The sequence below is a fragment of the Giraffa tippelskirchi genome, chromosome 2 (assembly GCF_054371585.1).
Source record: "Giraffa tippelskirchi isolate mGirTip1 chromosome 2, T2T-mGirTip1v1.2.pri, whole genome shotgun sequence".
Lineage (NCBI taxonomy): Eukaryota > Metazoa > Chordata > Mammalia > Artiodactyla > Giraffidae > Giraffa > Giraffa tippelskirchi.
In genome coordinates, this window is record NC_137276.1 from 235980256 (window position 1) to 235998854 (window position 18599).

At 43.9% G+C, this 18599-nt stretch overlaps 1 long non-coding RNA gene across 1 annotated transcript; it reads right to left on the reverse strand.

The window, feature by feature from the left end:
- Positions 1 to 851: 851 nt before the first annotated feature.
- LOC145539685 (uncharacterized) lies at positions 852 to 18183 on the reverse strand. The gene is made up of 4 exons (XR_014077904.1): positions 17799 to 18183; positions 6534 to 7763; positions 3972 to 4129; positions 852 to 2654 (listed from the first exon to the last, which is right to left on the reverse strand). It is a non-coding gene; the product is annotated as an uncharacterized LOC145539685 (long non-coding RNA).
- Between the last annotated feature and the right edge of the window lie 416 nt (positions 18184 to 18599).

The window sequence follows — 18599 nt, forward strand, 5'->3', positions numbered from 1 at the left end:
GACCCCACTTCCTTGCCTCATCCAGCTTCTGGACGTAGCTGCATCCCTTGACTCGTGTGGCCTTTCTCCACCTTCACAGCCGGAAGACTAGCATCTCCAAGTCTTGTCTGACTCCGACCCCTGTTTTGCCTCCCTCTTCCACTTTCAAGGATGTTTGAGGTAACATTGGGGCCACCTGAATAATCCAGGATAAACTTCTAAAAGCCAGGTAACAGTCTTAATTCCACCTGCAAACGTAATCCCCTTTGTCACCCATGATAACATACACAGAAGTTTGAAGATTAGAATATAGGCATCTTTGGGGGACCATGTATGTGTCATTCTTGAAGCAAGTCAATATTTTTAGACTTCCCCTATCCCTGCCCTGGAATTATCCACCTGTTACCTCATTTAATCTTTATAACAACAAGGATGATAGATGCTAGTGTTACTCTTGTATAATGAGGTACTCTGAAATGTAGAGAGGTTGATCACCCAGGCCATGGTCACATAGCTGAAAAGAGGCTGAGATCAAGAAGGGATCTGGGGTCCAAGTGTGTCCAGGTCTGTGTGCTCAGCCACTATATTGTGTGCTGTAGGATGGAGAGCTTCCCTTCCAAAGGCAAAACCCATTTCAGGCTATTGGTCTAGGGAAATAGAATCTACACTTACTGTCCAATAGTATATATAAATATTTTACAGTGTATATTTGAGTTTGGGAATTTCAACTGTGAATGGTAATTCACACATTCATATGGATAAGTGAACCACACATTATAAGTGCTTAACAGTTATTTCTTGACTGATTGAACCATGAACTGAGTCATAATATTCTTTTTTTTTGTCCCCGAGTAAGTGGAAATATACGTGAGTTGCTTGAGATAAGTCGTTTTATTGCAATTCAAACGTATGTATTTTTACAATACTGTTTTAATAGCTGGGCTTTGGGGCTTCCCTGATGGTTCGGTGATATGGAATCTGCCTGCCAATGCAGGAGACACAGGTTCAATCCCTGATCCAGGGTGATCCTACATGTCCTGGAGCCACTAAGCCCATGTGATCTAGAGCCGAGAGCAGCATCTACCGAGCCCGCGTGCTGCAGCCGCGGAAGCCAGCACACCGTTAAGCCTGTGCTCTGCAACGAGAGACAGCGTCGCAATGAGAAGCCCGTGCAGGGCAGCTAGAAAGAGCCTCCGCTCGCCCCAACTAGAGAAAAGCCCGTGCAGGAACAAAGACCCCGGACAGTCAAAAGTAAATAAATCTTAAAAAACTGAGCTTTTAGAACTGACTTCTGTTCAAAACATGAGCTTTAAGCAACTTGTTTGTTCACATCGTTGACCTGAAGTTAGTGATTAATTGAAGAATTGACTTGGATAATATTTCCTCCACAACTTAATTAATGATGTTGATTTTGGCAGAACGTTTGTGTGTGTGTGTGTGTGCATGCAAAGATATTTGCATGAATTAACAATATGGGCCAGACTTGATCTAGCTCAGTATTACAGGAAACTGTTGGGATATTAACCACTCACCCCAACCGGTATTTATAATAGGAACAAGCCTTTACCAAAAAGCTTCTCCAACAGGCCTTGTAACTATAATGGCATGAGCAGGTGCTGCCACAGTAAAGAAGCCAGACTCCCCATGAACCGATATTAAATTAAAAAAATCAATCAATCTGTGGTCTCCTTTCTGGCCCAGCATCATTTCTTCCAATAATGGCAAACTCAGGGCTTATCAGTGCATCGCTAACAGGTTAGAGACCTTTAGATTATTATTATTATTGTTACTGAAATAGATTGAGCAACTGGGCCTTTTCCTTTCACGACTGCCACTTTGAAATTGACACGTAAATGCTGATGGGACTCATGGCCTGAGGGCAAGTCCTTTGGCCCTAAAACCTGCCAGGAAATGACAGGATTTTGCAGGGTGGGCTGGCAACTCCTTTAGGAGAGCCAAGAAAGCGGTCTATTCTTGAAAGACCTGATGTTGTCCAGACTCGGGGTGTGACCCCCGCGTGGCTCGGTTCACCTGAGGAAGGTGTCTTTAACCCTCCTGCTCTTGCCTGGTCTCCTCTTTCTGCTGGGGTGTGACCCACCCTTGGCTGCCCAGCGCACATAAGCTGCTGTCTCTGTGTCCATACCCCTTTCTATTTTCTGTCTCCATTTTCTCACTGTCCTCCCCACAGAGTTCATAAAGGTCGGTGAGAACTCCTCCCTGGCTGTGGGCTACAATGCCAGGCCATCCATTTGGTTATGTGAGGACTGTCCCGGAAGAATAGGGAGCCTGCTGCGGAATTTCCACCATCATGTAGGAAGACATGCTATCCTTAGGCTTGCCATGATTCCACTCAGTGTTGGGGTGGGTCACAGATGTTTGTTGTCTGGGTTCTGAAGTTCTTACAGAAGAGCTGTCTATGATTTCGAACCCCAAATGTCGCTGTAGGGGGCTTACGATTTCAAGTGTATAGAGATCAGCTGGGGGTATTTTAAAGCGCCAATTTGGAATCAGTAGGTCTCGTGGGAACCCACACTTATAACAAGCTTCTGTGTGAGGCTGATGCCGCTGGCCAGTGATCACAGTTTGAGGAGCGAGAACTGGAGAGAGATGACTTGGAAATCTTCAGCAGCACCCCAGGATTTTTTTTCCAGAGACCTGTGGAAACTGCATTTGGTCTAGAAGGAAACATGTGACTTTTTTTTCCACTAGAATTTTTTTAAAAACTTGTCTCTTCATTCAAATCACTGAACACTTGGCTAACTAGCCAAGGAGAAAAGATGTATATTATATGTGGGTATTTTTTTTTTTTTGGTCATGATTATTCTGAAAATAGTGCCAACATACCATTCTTATGATCATGTGTTAGTTACAAATTAAACAAAAAAAAGAAAATCAAACAACCCTAAAAAGATGTAAGGATAAGTTAGTTTGTTACATCACCTCCACATACAATTTGGAACAAGGGAAAGATTTATGGATAGGACATATTTTGAAGAAAGTGATGTGTATAAATAAAAATCAAGAGCTATTTACACAGGACTTACATTGTATGTGGCCACTAGATGTGAAGAGCCAACTCATTGGAAAAGACCCTGATGCTGGGAAAGATTGAGGGCAGGAGGAGAAGGGGATGACAGAGGATGAGATGGTTGGATGGCATCACCAACTCGTTGAATTTGAGCAAATTCTGGGAGACAGTGAAGGACAGGGATGCCTGGCGTGCTGCAGTCCATGGAGTCGCAAAGAGTCAGATACAACTTAGCGACTGAACAACAACAAGATATTACAAATAATCTAGAGATGATTTAAAGTATACAGGAGGATGTGCATTGATATATGCAAATATGCTATTTCATATAAAGGACTTGAGCATCCATATGTTAGCCACTCAGTCGTGTCCAGCTCTTGGCGATCCCATGAACTGTAGCCCGCCAGGCTCCTCTGTCCATGGAATTCTCCAGGCAGGAATACTGAAGTGGGTAGCCCCTTCCCTTCTCTACTGGATCTTCCCAACCCAGGGACTGAACCTGGGTCTCCTGCATTGCATCCCGATTACCATCTGAGCCACTAGGGCAGCCCTGAGCATCCATTGCTTTTGGTATTTTGGAACTAATGCCCTGAGGGATGACTGTTTGGAGACAGGGTCTTTAAAGAGGTCATTAAGGTTAAATGTGGTCATTAGGGTGGGCTTTCATCCCTACGACTGGTGTCTTTATAAGAAGAAGTTGGGACACAGAGACACATGCAGACCATGTGAAGACACAGAGAGAAGATAGGAGAGAGGCCTCAGAAGAACCCAATCCTGAGAGCTTGACCTTGAACTTCCAGGCTTCAGAATTTCTGCTGTGAAGCCAGCCTGTCTGTTGTGCTTTGTCGTGGCAGCCCTGGAAACTAATGCAGGACCAGTAGAAATATAATGTGAGCCACTTGCTGTTGTGCGTGGGCGGCGCTCAGTCGTGTCTGACTCTGTGACGCCATGGACTGTAGCTCACCAGGCTCCTCTGTCCATGGGATTCTCCAGGCAAGAAGACGAGTGGGTTGCCATTTCCTCCTCCAGGGGATCTCACTGACCCACGGATCAAACACGAGTCTCCTGCAGTGGCAGGAGGATTCTTTGCCCCTGAGCCACCTCGGAAGCTCAAATCTTCTACTAGCCACATTAAAACAGTAAAAAGAAACAAGTAAAATTAATCATAATAATATATTGTAGTTAGCTCAACACATCCCAAATACTATCAACATGCAACGATTATAAAAATAATAGAGTATTTTACCTTCTTTTTTTAATACTAAGTCTTCAAAACTGGTGTGTATCTCACTTACAGCACACCTCAAACTGGTCCAACCACGTTTTGCATGCTCCACAGCCTTATATGACCAGTGCCCACTGTCTCAGACAGCAGAGTTTTAGCAGCCCCAAACGCTAATATGAATTTTGAGATTACCACTCCTTGTTTGACATGGGTCAGCTGAAACCTTAGGCATAAATAGGAAGGGGCAGTAGAAATCTTTGCCTTCTTATCACGAATGACATCAACTTTCCCTGCAAAAGTCTAAGAGACTGGAGTCAGTGTTTTTAAACATTCTCCCTCTTTCAGTCACAAAGAGATTATCACGAGGGAAGTGTGTGTACCAATTTCCTCTATGAGAGGCTTTTCATTCAGATATTTCCAGTCTGGTCTGCAACCATTAACTTTTGCTACGAGCTCACCACACAGCAGATTTGGGGTGACTGCTCCCTCTACCCTCTCATTGTTCAAGGTCCTTCCTATGGTCCCATCTCTAAGACATTCCTGATCACTCTGGGCTTCATTGTCTCAGAATCTCCACAATATGTGGCATTTGAGCCGTATCTCCTAGCTTAAAAGTATTGGGCATTTTGTATCACTTATTGTGTTGCATGCATTTATCTTAGTTTTACTACTAGATTATAGGATGCATCATGGCTCTGAGGGAGGTGCATAGGTCTGGCCTTGAGCCCTCTTTCTGCTACTTATAGGCTGTGTGCCCCTACATGATGGACTTAGCATCTTTATGCCTTCATAAAATAGGAATTCAACTACCTACTTCACAGGGTCTTCATGAAGATTAAAAGCAAGAAGGTATTAAAAAAGCCTAATCCTCTCTAGGTTCTCCATAAATAGTAGCTGACATTGTCCCTTATAACTTCCCAATTTATTGAGCATCTATGAAATAGCAAACACAGTGCTTAGTCCTAGGGATTCAGCTGTCAACAAGAAAAATAGTATTAACTTCTTGGAAACAAAGACTAGGCCTTACAGTTGTATTTCATGTTTCAAAATAGGTTGCAGAGTGTATGATAAGCATTTAGCAAATCCCTGTTTATGTTACAGTATGCAGCATAGATTGAAAACTTCAGAGCCCACTGTGAGTTTGGGGTGGGTTGGGCACCTGATGGTCAGGGTAATAGGAACTGTCAGTGCCTCTTCGGTTTCCTTCTTGGAAGGTATTCTGCAGCGTTTCCTTGGTTTGACTGAGTGTCAATATACCGTTTTTTTAAGTGGTGTTTTGACAGCTCAAGATTGGATTTACTTTCCTGTAAGTTTCACTTGACTATCATTCTAGATTGTTTTAGTGTTTAGTCTGTATTGCCAATGGGCACTCAAAACAATGAAAATTACATGAAAGGGCTATAGAACACAGGAAATTTTAGAACAGGAAATCTCTGTAAGTCTAGTTGAATCTGCAATTGTGTCACCCCATAATTACTTTCCTTTGTAATGCTTATCTCCTTAAAATATATAGTCTTTGTATAAAGACACATAGGCCTATGTACACTACACATATATTAGCAATCTGAACCTGCATAGTAGTTTGAACTGTAAATTTACCCCTGTCTTTGTAAAGGAATCCCACTAAAACTTATTTAATACCATATTCTTTCTTGGCTTAGGGACCAGCCTCCTCTTTTTTCTTTGTTTCTGGCTTTTAGTCCTTGCAAAGCTCCCTCTATCCTGCCACCTTGGAATCCAGGACATTCTTCCTGAATTCCCTTTGCATTTTCTTTTCTTTTTTTAACAGAGAAAGTAGAACAACTCTGTTTTCAACCTTTGTAAATAATTAAGGTCCTCGAGTCCTTGTATCTTCCTGGTTGCCCTCTGTTGTACCTTCTTGATTTCAATAATATTCTTTTCATATTAATGCGATCCGTCTTGCAGGACTGCTCTCGCTGCATTCCAAATGGAACTCGGCTCCAGCTCCCGCCCGCTCCAATACAATAACCGCGGGTGACCTGCATTCCTGTCTGTGCAGCCCGTCCCGTTTCCTGTTCTTCAGCTGCTGGAAATTTCGCCTGCTGCTTTCTCTTCCTATGCCATCTTTATCATCCACTGACCCAGACTCCAGAGCGATCTTCGCCTCCTTTCTGCCACCAGCAGTCACCCGAGAGGGGCACCCGCTCCCACTAAGAAGCCACGGCTGCTGAGGACGGAAATAGCTCAAGAAGGGTTTCGAGACACTGAGCGAACCCTATCGCCCTCACGAAAGGAAGAAGGAAGGAAATTGCTAACGTTTTCTGGACGCAAAGGTCGTACCTGCCATGCGGAAGGAGAGCCTCCGCCATGTTGGCGCCATTGCCAGGGCTGAGTGCTGCCCCCAGGACACAGCCCAGGAGCCGCTGTAACAGTTTCTGACACGCCCTTTCCTGACAGGCCTGGCGTTGTCCATTTCTTCCCTATGTCCGTACTGTTCTCCGTTCCTGGTTTACTTCTTGGATTACTAGAACATGCTTCTTTCTCAACTCCAACACACTCTCTCTGTCCACTCCAAATTATTCTGCATTATGACCCCAAATAATTTCTTCTGCCTGGCACTGGGATCAAGGTATTCAGTAGCTTTAAACTTCCAGCGGCTCTTCACGGCTCTAGTCAAATCAATCTTCTTCCATTGCTGCTGAAAGCCTCCAGCTACTTGAACTGGATTTTCCTGTTTGAAGGGATTCTATGCCATTTCTTCATTTGTCACCCACCTACTCCTGCTAGATTTGTCCCTCCTTCGTGCTTGTCCCCTTTTCCTTTTCCCCAGTCATCTCAAATTTGTGTTTTAAGACCTTCCCAGCATGATCCAAATCTCACTTCTCCATTTCTTTAAATTATGGATTAAAAGTTCAGCTTCTCTTAAAAATATTGCTTAAATCACTTCAGTCGTTCACAAACCATTATACCAGTCCTATGCTTCTCTCAAATACACTCATGTGATCATGGTAAAACATAAGTATTTATTTAAAGCCACACCTCCATGTTAGAAATAGTTGTGTCCACTGTAGATGTGCACATTTATTTCCGAAGGGCCGAAGCCGCTGGGAAGTTGCGGCAGTTTTATCAGCGATAGTCAGCTAATCTGCAAATTTGATCTCAAAAACCAGATGAATTCTAATAATTTGTAATAACTTGGTTACTACATTGTCGACTTTTTTTTTTTTAGCAGTTCTGAAATTGCTTGAAATATTTGGTTAGCAACAACTTAACTTTTTATCCAATCCAACAACTTAACTTTTTTATCCAGCTTCCGAAGTGATGTTGTGGATGGTGTGTGTGTGTATGTACTGAGAGGGGTGTGGGGGTATCAAAATGAGCTAGGACATGTGTTTGAGACCCCCTTTTTACCATTCAGGTTGTTCTTTGATGACCTTCTTGACTTCAGTGACTTTCTTGTCTCATTGATGGCAGCCACTTTATGTGATGGCTTTCACGGCATCCCAAGAGGTAGTTCTTCCAACAGCCTCCATTAAAAGGTCATCACACCTGCTGAACTGCATTTCATGGCTGCCCGGTCATAATTCAGAGGGTAAAAAAAATAAAACAACAGTTCAATCTATTTATACATACCTTGTTTTCCCTTACTTCCTACCTTTGGGAGAAAAAAGTAGAACATTCTTACTGCTGGTGGATTTGGTGAGCAAAGCTCTCATCCCCTAATAGTGATATTAAAAGTGGTTCCAACCTTTCTGAAGGGCATTTTGCTGATACATGTCTAGAGCTTGCATTTCATTTTTAGAAACCAATTATCAGGCAACCAGAAACATTATAAAAATATTATATGCGGTGATGTTGGATTGTATATAAATGGTTGTATTGTTTATGGGACACAGTGGGTTCTTTCTCTGTTACTCTTTGGTACCATTATAGAAAACTGTGATTAGAAAGCAGAAGTTCTCAAAATGGCATGCCAGGCAGAGGTAGGACCTTATGACTTGTAAGAAATTAGAAAAATTGCCATCTAAAAATCCCAAACAGTTTCTCCCTAGGAAGATGGAAAATCCAGATCATCTTTGGAGTTTGTCCAGTTGTTGACTGAACTAATAGCATGTTGGTGGCCTCCACAACAGCCATGGACTCTGCTGCTGCTGCTGCTGCTAAGTCGCTTCAGTCGTGTCCGATTCTGCGACCCCATAGACGGCAGCCCACCAGGCTCCTCTGTCCAGGGGATTGTCCAGGCAAGAACACTGGAATGAGGTGCCATTGCCTTCTGTGCATGGACTCTACACCTATGGATTTAATTTTCATGAGCAAATAATAATCTCTTCTATTATTCAAGCCTCTGTTATATTCAGTTTCTGTTGTTAGCAGCTGAAAATAATTCCTAACCGATGCAAGTAACTTATATGACAGTTATAAGCTGGCAGAGTTTAAAATATTCAAGTTATAATTTATAAATATTCTGAACTTACTTTTGATTCTACTTAGGAGTGCTCTGTGGCTTAGTGTGCCATGTTTAAGATCAAGGGTGACAACAGCAATCAGCACTGGTGTGGAAATGCATTGTTCTACACTAATAGTTACTCGCACAGAAATTTAAAGCATGTCCGCAGATCTGACTTCACTGGCTTATTGCAAGAAGCTTGGGTAAGAGTTTACTATAAAGGAAACTACAGAGTTAACTGGGGTTCTAGTTTTGGATCTGGCAGCAGCTAATCCTATGACTGTGGGTGAGTATGGTAGAGACAAATAGTCCCATTTTATAGAGTAGAAAAGTGGAACAAGATGGAGTCAGGTGGTTTTTCCAAGCCCCTTAGATCTGCTGACCTCACATCTATTTCAGCCTTAAAATTCTATCTGCTGATGTGGTTTTGACCTTAGTTAAATACTGACCCCTCCTACCTCAGGGGCCCTGACCTGCATCAGAGTTTTCTCTTCTGGAGATGAGGGGCTAAAGCGACAAGTGGCAATGTTAGACAGGAAAAGGATGGGGGCCCCAGACAGGCAGACCGAGACCCCCAGGATCCAAGGGAGACGCCAGAATGTTTCTATTTCCATGGGTTTAACGTGCAGATGACATGCTTCTCTCATTTGTCTTTCCGGCATGGCTCCACTGGATATTTCGACTAATAATTCTAGAGTAGATGACCTTGAAGTTTCTAGGTAGCTCACCACCATGTGACTGTCAACCTGGAAGTAATTGCTGCTTCATATTAAGAAGTGAAAGGGATCAATCCTGGGTGTTCATTGGAAGGTCTGATGTTGAAGCTGAAACTCCAATACTTTAGGCACCTCATGCAAAGGGTTGACTCATTGGAAAAGACCCTAATGCTGGGTAGGATTGGGGGCAGGAAGAGAAGGGGACGACAGAGGATGAGATGGTTGGATGGCATCACCGACTTGATGGACATGGGTTTGGGTAGACTCCGGGAGTTGGTGATGGCCTAGCGTGCTGCAATTCATGGGGTCGCAAAGAGTCGGACACGACTGAGCGACTGAACTGAACTGATTAAGAAGTGGGTTTCAGAGAACAAACCATCCATCCATCTACTCATATACCTTGGTTAAAAAATGGAAATTTTTTTATAGAAAAAGGATGGATCTGATACATAATATTCTTAAGCAATAGACACATACATGCATAGTGCTTATGAAGTGTAATTAGGACAGCCGTTTGAGGGTAAGGCTCTAGATCCACGCTACACAATATACTCATTGTTGGGCACACTTATTTCCATTTCAGCTTAAATTAATTAAAAATAATTAAATTAAAATGAAAATTTTTAGTTTAAAATTTAAATGAAATTAAAAGTTAATTAAACTAAAGTGAAAATTTTAGATAAAAATTTAAAATCCAGTTCCTGGGTCACATTTGAAGGGCTCAGTTTTCACATGTGGCTTATGGCGAGCATACTGGACAATACAGATTATAGAACAATCCCTTCATCGCGGGACGCTCTGCTTGACACTGCCACTCTAGATCAGTTCTCAACGTCTGGGCGCCTCCAACCCATCTGAGACCTATGACGCGGTCCCGTTGGGCACCGTGCCCTCTGTGCCCCACTGTGGTGACTCCCAGGGGCTGTTTCCTCCTCAGAGGAGAGAGGCTCAACAGAGTCTGGGCGAGGGGTAGCTCCAAAGCCTTCCCGGGTTACTCCCACATGTGTTCCCACGCGTCAGGGTCTTTCTGAGAGCCACTGTCCCTGAAAGCTCACGAGGCTTCTCAGCCTTGGCTCCACCTTGGAATCCCCTGTGGAGCTTCAATCTTACTGATACCTGGGCCCCAGTCCCAGAGGTTCTGCCCTAACTGGGAACGAGGATTCTTAACGACTTCCCTAGGGGATTTAGTGGGCAGACAAGATAAACAAACAAACAAACCCTGTTTTAGTGATACAGTTTAGTTCAGTTCAATCACTCAGTCATGTCTGACTCTTTGTGACCCGTGGACTGCAGCGCGCCAGGCTTCCCTGTCCTTCACTATCTCCCGGAGGTGCTCAAACTCATGTCCATCGAGTCGGTGATGCCATCCAACCATCTCATCCTCTGTCGCCCCTTCTCCTCCCGCCTTCAATCTTTCCCAGCATCAGAGTCTTTTCCAATAACTTGGCTCTTCACATCAGGTGGCCAAAGTATTGGAGCGTAAGCTTCAGCTTCAGTCCTTCCAATGAATATTCAGGACTGATTTCCTTTAGGATGGACTGGTTGGATCTCCTTGCAGTCCAAGGGACTTGCAAGAGTCTTCTCCAACACCACAGTTCAAAAGCATCAATTCTTCAGTGCTCAGCTTTCTTTATGGTCCAACTCTCACATCCACACTGGAAAAGCTCATGACTACTGGAAAAGCCATAGCTTTGACTAGATGGACGTTTGTCAGCAAAGTAATGTCTCTGCTTTTTAATATGCTGTCTAGGTTGATCATAATTTTTCTTCCAAGGAGCAAGCGTCTTTTAATTTCTTGGCTGCAGTCACCATCTGCAGTGATTTTGGAGCCCAGGAAAATAAAGTCTGTCACTGTCTCCTTTGTTTCCCCATCTATTTGCCATGAAGTAATGGGACCGGATGCCATGATCTTAGTTTTTTGAATGTTGAGTTTTAAGCCTGCTTTCTCACTCTCCTCTTTCACTTTCATCTAGAGGCTCTTTAGTTCCTTTCACTTTCTGCCATAAGGGTGGTATCATCCGCATATCTGAGGTTATTGATATTTCTCCCAGCAATCTTGATTCCAGCTTGTGTTTCTTCCAGCCCAGCGTTTCTCATGATGTACTCTGCATATAAGTTAAATAAGCAGGGTGACAATATACAGCCTTGACGTACTCCTTTCCCAATTTGGAACCAGTCAGTTGTTCCATGTCCGGTTTTAGTGTTTACTATTTAGTAATTAACAGATTATCACTTGGTTAATCCTGTTAGAAAATCATGAATAAGGATTCACATTTTACCTCCAAGGGCATCCTATAATGGCTTCCCTCTAAGCTGCTTTTTAAAAACAGACACCATTTATAGTTACTTTAACTAAGAAGTTACCAAGAAATAAAGTTTGACTTGATTATCTAAACTTATTATTAAAACAGATGGATTTGAAATTAAAAACACTTCCAATGATTTTCTGTCTCTCTTAGGGTAAAGCAGCAAATTGCACACCCTCCTTAGCTTTTGCTCGAATCTCTACCATCTAGCCACTAGGCATTTCACAGCTGCCATGCCCTCCCTTGGCCTCCTGGACTGGTTCCCTCAGCTGGGAACACCTTTACCTCCAAGCACCCTCCCCTACTCTGCCATCATGCTTCAGGTCTTAGTGTAAACATTCTTTCTTCATGAGAGACTCCTCTGGAGTCTCTATGCTAGATTACTGGGCAGAGACTTATGAAAAATCTTGCTTCTCCATATTTCCTAGCTCGGTAGGCAAAAGAGTCATGTGACTTTTGCTGGCCAGTGACTGGAGAGTGGAAAAGGCAGGTGGCAATTCCATGAGCTGAGTCTCATTCCTGTCTGATTCTCCCTATCCCTTCTCTTTTGTGGTGAAAAGTAACATCCCAAATGGCACAGCCTCCATCAGCCTGAGCCTGTGATGACCAGCAGGATGCAGAACCCTATGCTGAATACAGTGCACAGATGAGAAAAGCATCTTTGTAGTACTGAGTTTTGGTGCTTACTTTGTGACTATGGTCTTCCCTGATAGCTCAGTTGGTAAAGAATCCACCTGCAATGCAGGAGACCCCAGTTCGATTCCTGGGTCAGGAAGATCCCCTGAAGAAGGGAGAGGCTACCCACTCCAGTATTCTGGCCTGGAGAATTCAGTCCGTGGGGTCACAAAGAGTCAGACACGACCGGGCGACTTTCACTTGTGACTACAGCATATCTAACTTAACCTTACTAATACAGACATATCCCCTCTTATGTGGCCCTTTGCAACCTGCATTTCCTGTTTGTGTCTAACAATTCTGAATTCAGGTCTTTCCTTTTAAACTGTCAGGTCCATGTGAGTAAGAATGTAAGCTGTTTCATTCACTATTGGATACCCAGCACTTAGTTCACCAATTGGCACATTGATTGAGCAATAGGTATATGATGAATTGAATGAACGAAAGAGAGACAGAGATAAGAGCTAGTTATCTCTTCTTATTCATTGCCAGTGTGTACAGAGCACTCTATTTATAGTACACAGGCAAACCCTACTATTGTGGTAATTGCAGAGAATATGAGGTTGAGACATTACTTATAAGGATAAATTCAAAGAGCTGGAGCTGGAAGGAAAATTAGACATCATGCAATTCAGGGTGTCTCTGAGTGAGGCCAAAGGAAAGTCTACATTTGAACAGGTTGGGGTGTCTTTAGCAACTGGCTAGTTCAGCGGGCGTGACTAACGTGGACTCCACCATTGTGGAATGTCATTCATCACCGCAGAGAGAAAGCACTGCCTAGGAATCAAACATGGGTCTTTACTGGCCTGTGGAATTGCCTCATACCATTTCCACTTACTGAAGCCAGATAATTCCAAAATTCTGGGCTTGGGACCTGGATATGTGCATTTTTAAGCAAGCACCTCAGGGGATGCTTGTGTGCTGTAGTCTGTGAGCACTAACCTAGTTTCACAGATTGGAAAAGGCCAGTGAATGTGAATACGTCGTGATGCTCTCTGCTTGGTGGAGGCTGGTGACCGGCAGTGAGAGCACCCTCATGAAATCATTTCTGGGGGGACATCCCACCATGGCTCCCCTTGGAGGCAGACACCCTTGCATCTGGAGAGCAGAATGGGTGACAGTGCCCCCCCTGAGCCGGATTCTCTGGATTTTTATCCAGCTCCACCACTTCCCAGTGACCTACTTCATAGGAGTGCTTTGAGAATTAAATGAGATAATATTATAAAGCTCTATATGAACTACACACTCGATGTATACTGGCTACAAGTTCAACATAACTATTAAAAAACCAACGACTGTGCTTTTCCCAATACCTTGGAATACGTATTGTTTTGGGGAGACATTTATAGAAAAGGTGGGCTTCCCCGGTGGTTCAGCGGTAAAGAACCTGGCTGCAATGCAGGAGCTGCAGGAGATGTGGGTTCGATCCCTGGGATGGGAAGATCCCCTGGAGAAGGGCATGGCAACCCACTCCAGTATTCTTGCCTGGAGAATCCCATGGACAGGGGATCCTGGCAGGCTACAGTCCACGGGGTCGCCAAGGGTCAGACATGATTGAAGTGACTTAGCACACAACATGCACAGAAAAGGTCCAGTGCGCCCTGAAGGGAGTCAACCCCGAGCATTCGTTGGAAGGACTGATGCTGAAGTTCCAATACTTTGGCCACCTGATGCGAAGAGCCTACTCATTGGAAAATATCATGATGCTGGGAAAGACTGAAGGCGGGAGAAGGGGACGACGGAGGATGAGATGGTTGGATGGCATCACCAACTCATCGGAGATGAGTTTGAGCAAACACTGGGAGACAGTGAAGGATATGGAAGTCTGACATGCTGCAGTCCATGGAATTGCAATGAGTCAGACACAACTGAGTGACTGAACAACACAGAAAAGGTATCTGCTCATGGGAAATACAATTTGACCCTTAGCATAAAGAAATTCATAACATTGTACTGGCCTTTATCAGATATCTTCCATGATACATGCAGACCTTATCTAAGTAACCTCAATATGGAAAGTTTATATGTACACAGAAGACATAGTAATAAGTTATTATCAACTGGATACATACACTCTTCCTTTTTTAATAAAAGGTTCCTATAAGATCATTTGAATAAAAATTCCTGTGGTGCCTTTAAATTATGATTGGTATACCAAAGAGAGAATTTATATGAAAAGTTTTAGAGCTTGGTTTTTGTACAAATAAAAAATGCCTTTTTTATTTGTTCCCCTCTCAGGGCTGGTTTTTGAGTTAGTGTAACAGGGCTCTCAGGCTTCCCTTGTGGCTTAGTGGTTAAAGAGACCATCTGCCAATGCAGGAGATGCAGGTTTGGTCTCTGCGTTGGAAAGATCCCCTGGGAGATGAAATGGCAACTCACTCTAGTACTCCTGCCTGGAGAATGCCACGGACAGAGGAGCTTGGCGGGCCACATGTTTGGGGTTACAGAAGAGTCGGACATGACTTAGAGACTAAACTACAACAGCAATGACATAGCCGTCACTGTTCGTCAGCAAAGCAGCGAGACTCAAGTTGATTGGATGATATTTCGCTTGAAGGTATGATCTTAGAAAGGACATCAAGATTTAGAATGAAAGAGTTATTAGCTGCAGGAGGGCACACAGCTTCAGTGATTCACAGATGCCTATACATGGATGGGGGCCAGCTTGGGACAAAGTTTTCCCTGGTCCATGGTTCAGTGAGAAGATAAGGATAAAGTAACGAAGTTTTCCCGAAACTGAATTTCCTCAGGTGAAAAGGCTGTTCTTTATTTGATATGATGTCTTTTTTTAGGGGTTTAACATTTCCTGCCTTTGTGAAGTGTTGGCTGTAATGTGACTGGCTTTTATTGTCCGTACTACATAAAACACAAAGTTCGCACTTTGACCTTGTACCCAACATGAAGTTTTTGACTTAAAAAACGAAGTCCAGGAAAGACTAAACTTCAACTTGATTTTCCAAAGATAACTCTTAGGAGAATCATGCGGCCAGCGTTAGAGTACATGGCTAGCGTTGCAGCAAAGCCCGTCCTCAGGATGCTCTGCTACCAAAGACGCTTGCGTATTATCTCTCTTTTCTGTTCTTGCCTCCCATCAGCCTGGCATTTCTTAGTCATCTCATCCCGACAAGATCTGCAGTTGTGTCCTATTGCTAGAGATTTGTTCCCAGTGTATAACAGCATTTTCTTTTACATAACTTTACCATTTTCGTCCCCTTTATAAATATGAACTTGGCTGCTTACTACTTAATTGGGTTGTTGGGACTAAGTGGTTATTTACTCATTTATTATAATAAAGAGAGTCATTCTAACTTGCTTTTCCTTATGAATAACATGGGAGTTTGCACGGAGTTTGGCCTTTTTTTTTTTTCAAACCGTGCCTCACACTGAGATGCTGTGGAGGGGGCCAAGGGTAAACTTTCAGCCCAAAGGAAGTTATACATTATCACAGGAGACGGGCATAGTAAAGCGCTTGACATGGGACCTTCAGTTTCTCAAATTCAGCCCACCTTTCTCCTTTCCTTTGAAAAGTAGATAATGAGGTAGACTAAAAGTCACAGCAAAACTCCGCTTCTCGCATTTTGCGCAAGGACAGACTCTCATCCACGGATGCCCTATGGAATTCAGCACAGAGCATGCCAGCCGAGCACAGAGCATGCCAGCCGAGCACAGAGCATGCCAGCCGACAGCCGGACGCTTGTAAAGGCTGCTCTTTCATTGACTCTTTAAAAAAATAAATAAGGAATCGGAAACACATCTGAGAATGAACCTTGTACAAAGAGGTTACCGGGGGAAGTATTCCTGTGATCATGTTAGGGGAAAAACCCCCCCATCAGCCCGGTCATGATCAGGAGATGAGGTCTCTCACAGAGCCTCCTTTGTGCGGCTGCTGGAAGCTGGACCCCTCCACCCACGAGGCAGGCTTGCCAGGTCCTCCGAAACCCATTCCCCAGGCCCTGAACCACGCGAGGTCAGAGGTCCAGCTCCAGTTTCATACAAGAGCTCTTCCATGGTTTTTTTTCTTTTCCTTTTTTTTTTCTAATCATCTTCTCTGGTTTGACTTCCCTTCTTTTTCCTTTTCAGGGTGAAAAAAAGTTCTTTTCAAGAGGCTCTCTTCAATTCCTGGTAGCCATTTGTGCCATTACAAAGATTTTTTCACTTGAAATGTTTGTATATGTCCCTCATGTGTTCGTTGCTCTCTAACTGACGTGCTTCTGTCTATTTTATTAGTAGGCTGTCTGTGAGAATGTGTGTGCACAATGGTCAGTACTGGGTATGTATGTATTTATGTTTATACACGTATCTATTTCTATGCATAGAAATACATTGATTCATCTCCACTTTTTATTGTTTCTCTCTATTTTTGATCCTCATGCTTTGTGGGTAGATAAGACATACATACATGTAAAGCACAGAAAGAAAAACTAGAGAGAGAAATAACATGAAATGTTTCTACTCACATATATGAAATCCCATATCCTACTTATAGGAAAAGCCTGGGTAAACACCCTCAAATCAATACCATTTATAAATAGATAAAAATATAGACTTAATTAACAAGACAAAAGGAAAAGAAAATGCTATATGGAAAATAACGTATAATAAACCCAAGAAGCAGAACTGCACAGTATACCTCATGCAGCTACCATCACATCCTGTGTGCTTTCCTAGCCAATGTCACTAAAGTCGTGGGCTGAAAGCAATTCACACCTTTCCTGGACATAGCAAATCGTCCTATTCTACTGTAGCTAATGAATAGCAGAGAGGCATAGCTGCTATAAATTGTAAACTTCAGTATATATTTATATTCAATATCCCATCTATCTATCTGTCTATAAACTTCAAGTTCTGGACAGTCTTATTGGAATCTGATTTCTTTTTTCTTTATCTCTTCTTTGTTTTTTCAATTTGAAAAATGCCTCTGTTATTACTCACAGTAGGCTCTGAACACTCACCCACTATTTCGGGTTTTGCCCTGCCCTCAGACACTGCGCATTTAAATCCCATTTGCTGTAGCAGCTGCAGGACTGCTTGGAGGCGACAGTTCTCTCTGTATCTAATTCCTTGTGATCAGAGGGGTCTGGGTCAAGCTCTAGGACTGTTGCAGAGGCACCTACATAGGGATAAAACTAGAAAACAAACAACAAGCAGAAGCAGAACAAGATTCTTTTTCCCTTATTTTTTTAACAAGAGAGATAAAGGCAATGAGACTAGGTTGATATTTGATGAATTGCTTCTATTCAGAGGAGTGCTATCATTTTAATGTCCTTTTTTTTTTTTTTTTGAAAACGCACCCACAGTCTCTGAATTCCCATTAATGCAAAGTTCAGATAAAGCTGATGAAAAGCATCTGCCATCTTGATCGTTGCCATGGCAGATGGCGCCAGGCTTTCTGCTTTTATCAGTATTAGTATCAGCACACACTTTGTGTTCCAAGCTGAGATAAAAAGCACTGAAGCTGTACCTGGAAGAGGCAGCGCCACACCGCGGGCCCCGTCGCTGCTCTGCGTCCCGACAGAACTGCCTGCAGCCAAGCCACGCACGACGTATCCTTGTGGTTCGTTAAGTCCACCGGCGTGGATGGTATTTTGCACACTTGGAGGATGAGGGTTTTATTTGTTTGTTTCTCCTGAAATATTGCTTTGCTCTTTGCCATTTTTTCTGGACATGGGTCCTCTTGGAATGTGTGAGCAAGCCCATCACCAGTCAGCATTTATGCTAACCCCCCGGCCTCCTGGGAAGTCCTGTGGGGACACTCAGTGTCCGCCGTGGGCACCTAAGAACGGAGGAAACAAGACGCGCCCGAGCTCTGGGAGGATGCCCGCAGCTTCCTTTCGGAGGGCCGTTGTGACGCACACCCCTCTTTCCATCTGCTGTGTCGTAGCTGCTGCTGCAAAGTGCTCCGTGGGGGAGGCCCAGCACGGAAGCCCCGCCTCGGCCCCCGTCGTGGCTCCCGCCCAAGCTCGCAGCCTCCTGTAGGACGGTTCAGGGGGCCCGTGTGCATCCCAAGTATCCCGAAGACGTGACTTCAGAAAGTGAACCCGCGCCCCGGCCAGCTCTATACGGCGTATCGCCCCATGAACTGATAGATTCTCCCCCGCCTCTTGCCTCCTCCCCTTTAGCTACAGTGCAGTTATTTTTGGTAACACGGTTGCCTACTAAATGGTGGGCTTGTGAGATGAGGGGAGCTTGTGAGCCCCGCGGCCTGGGACACCACTTGGCTGGTGCACGAGAGGCGAGGAGCAGTAACAGGAGGGCGCCAAGG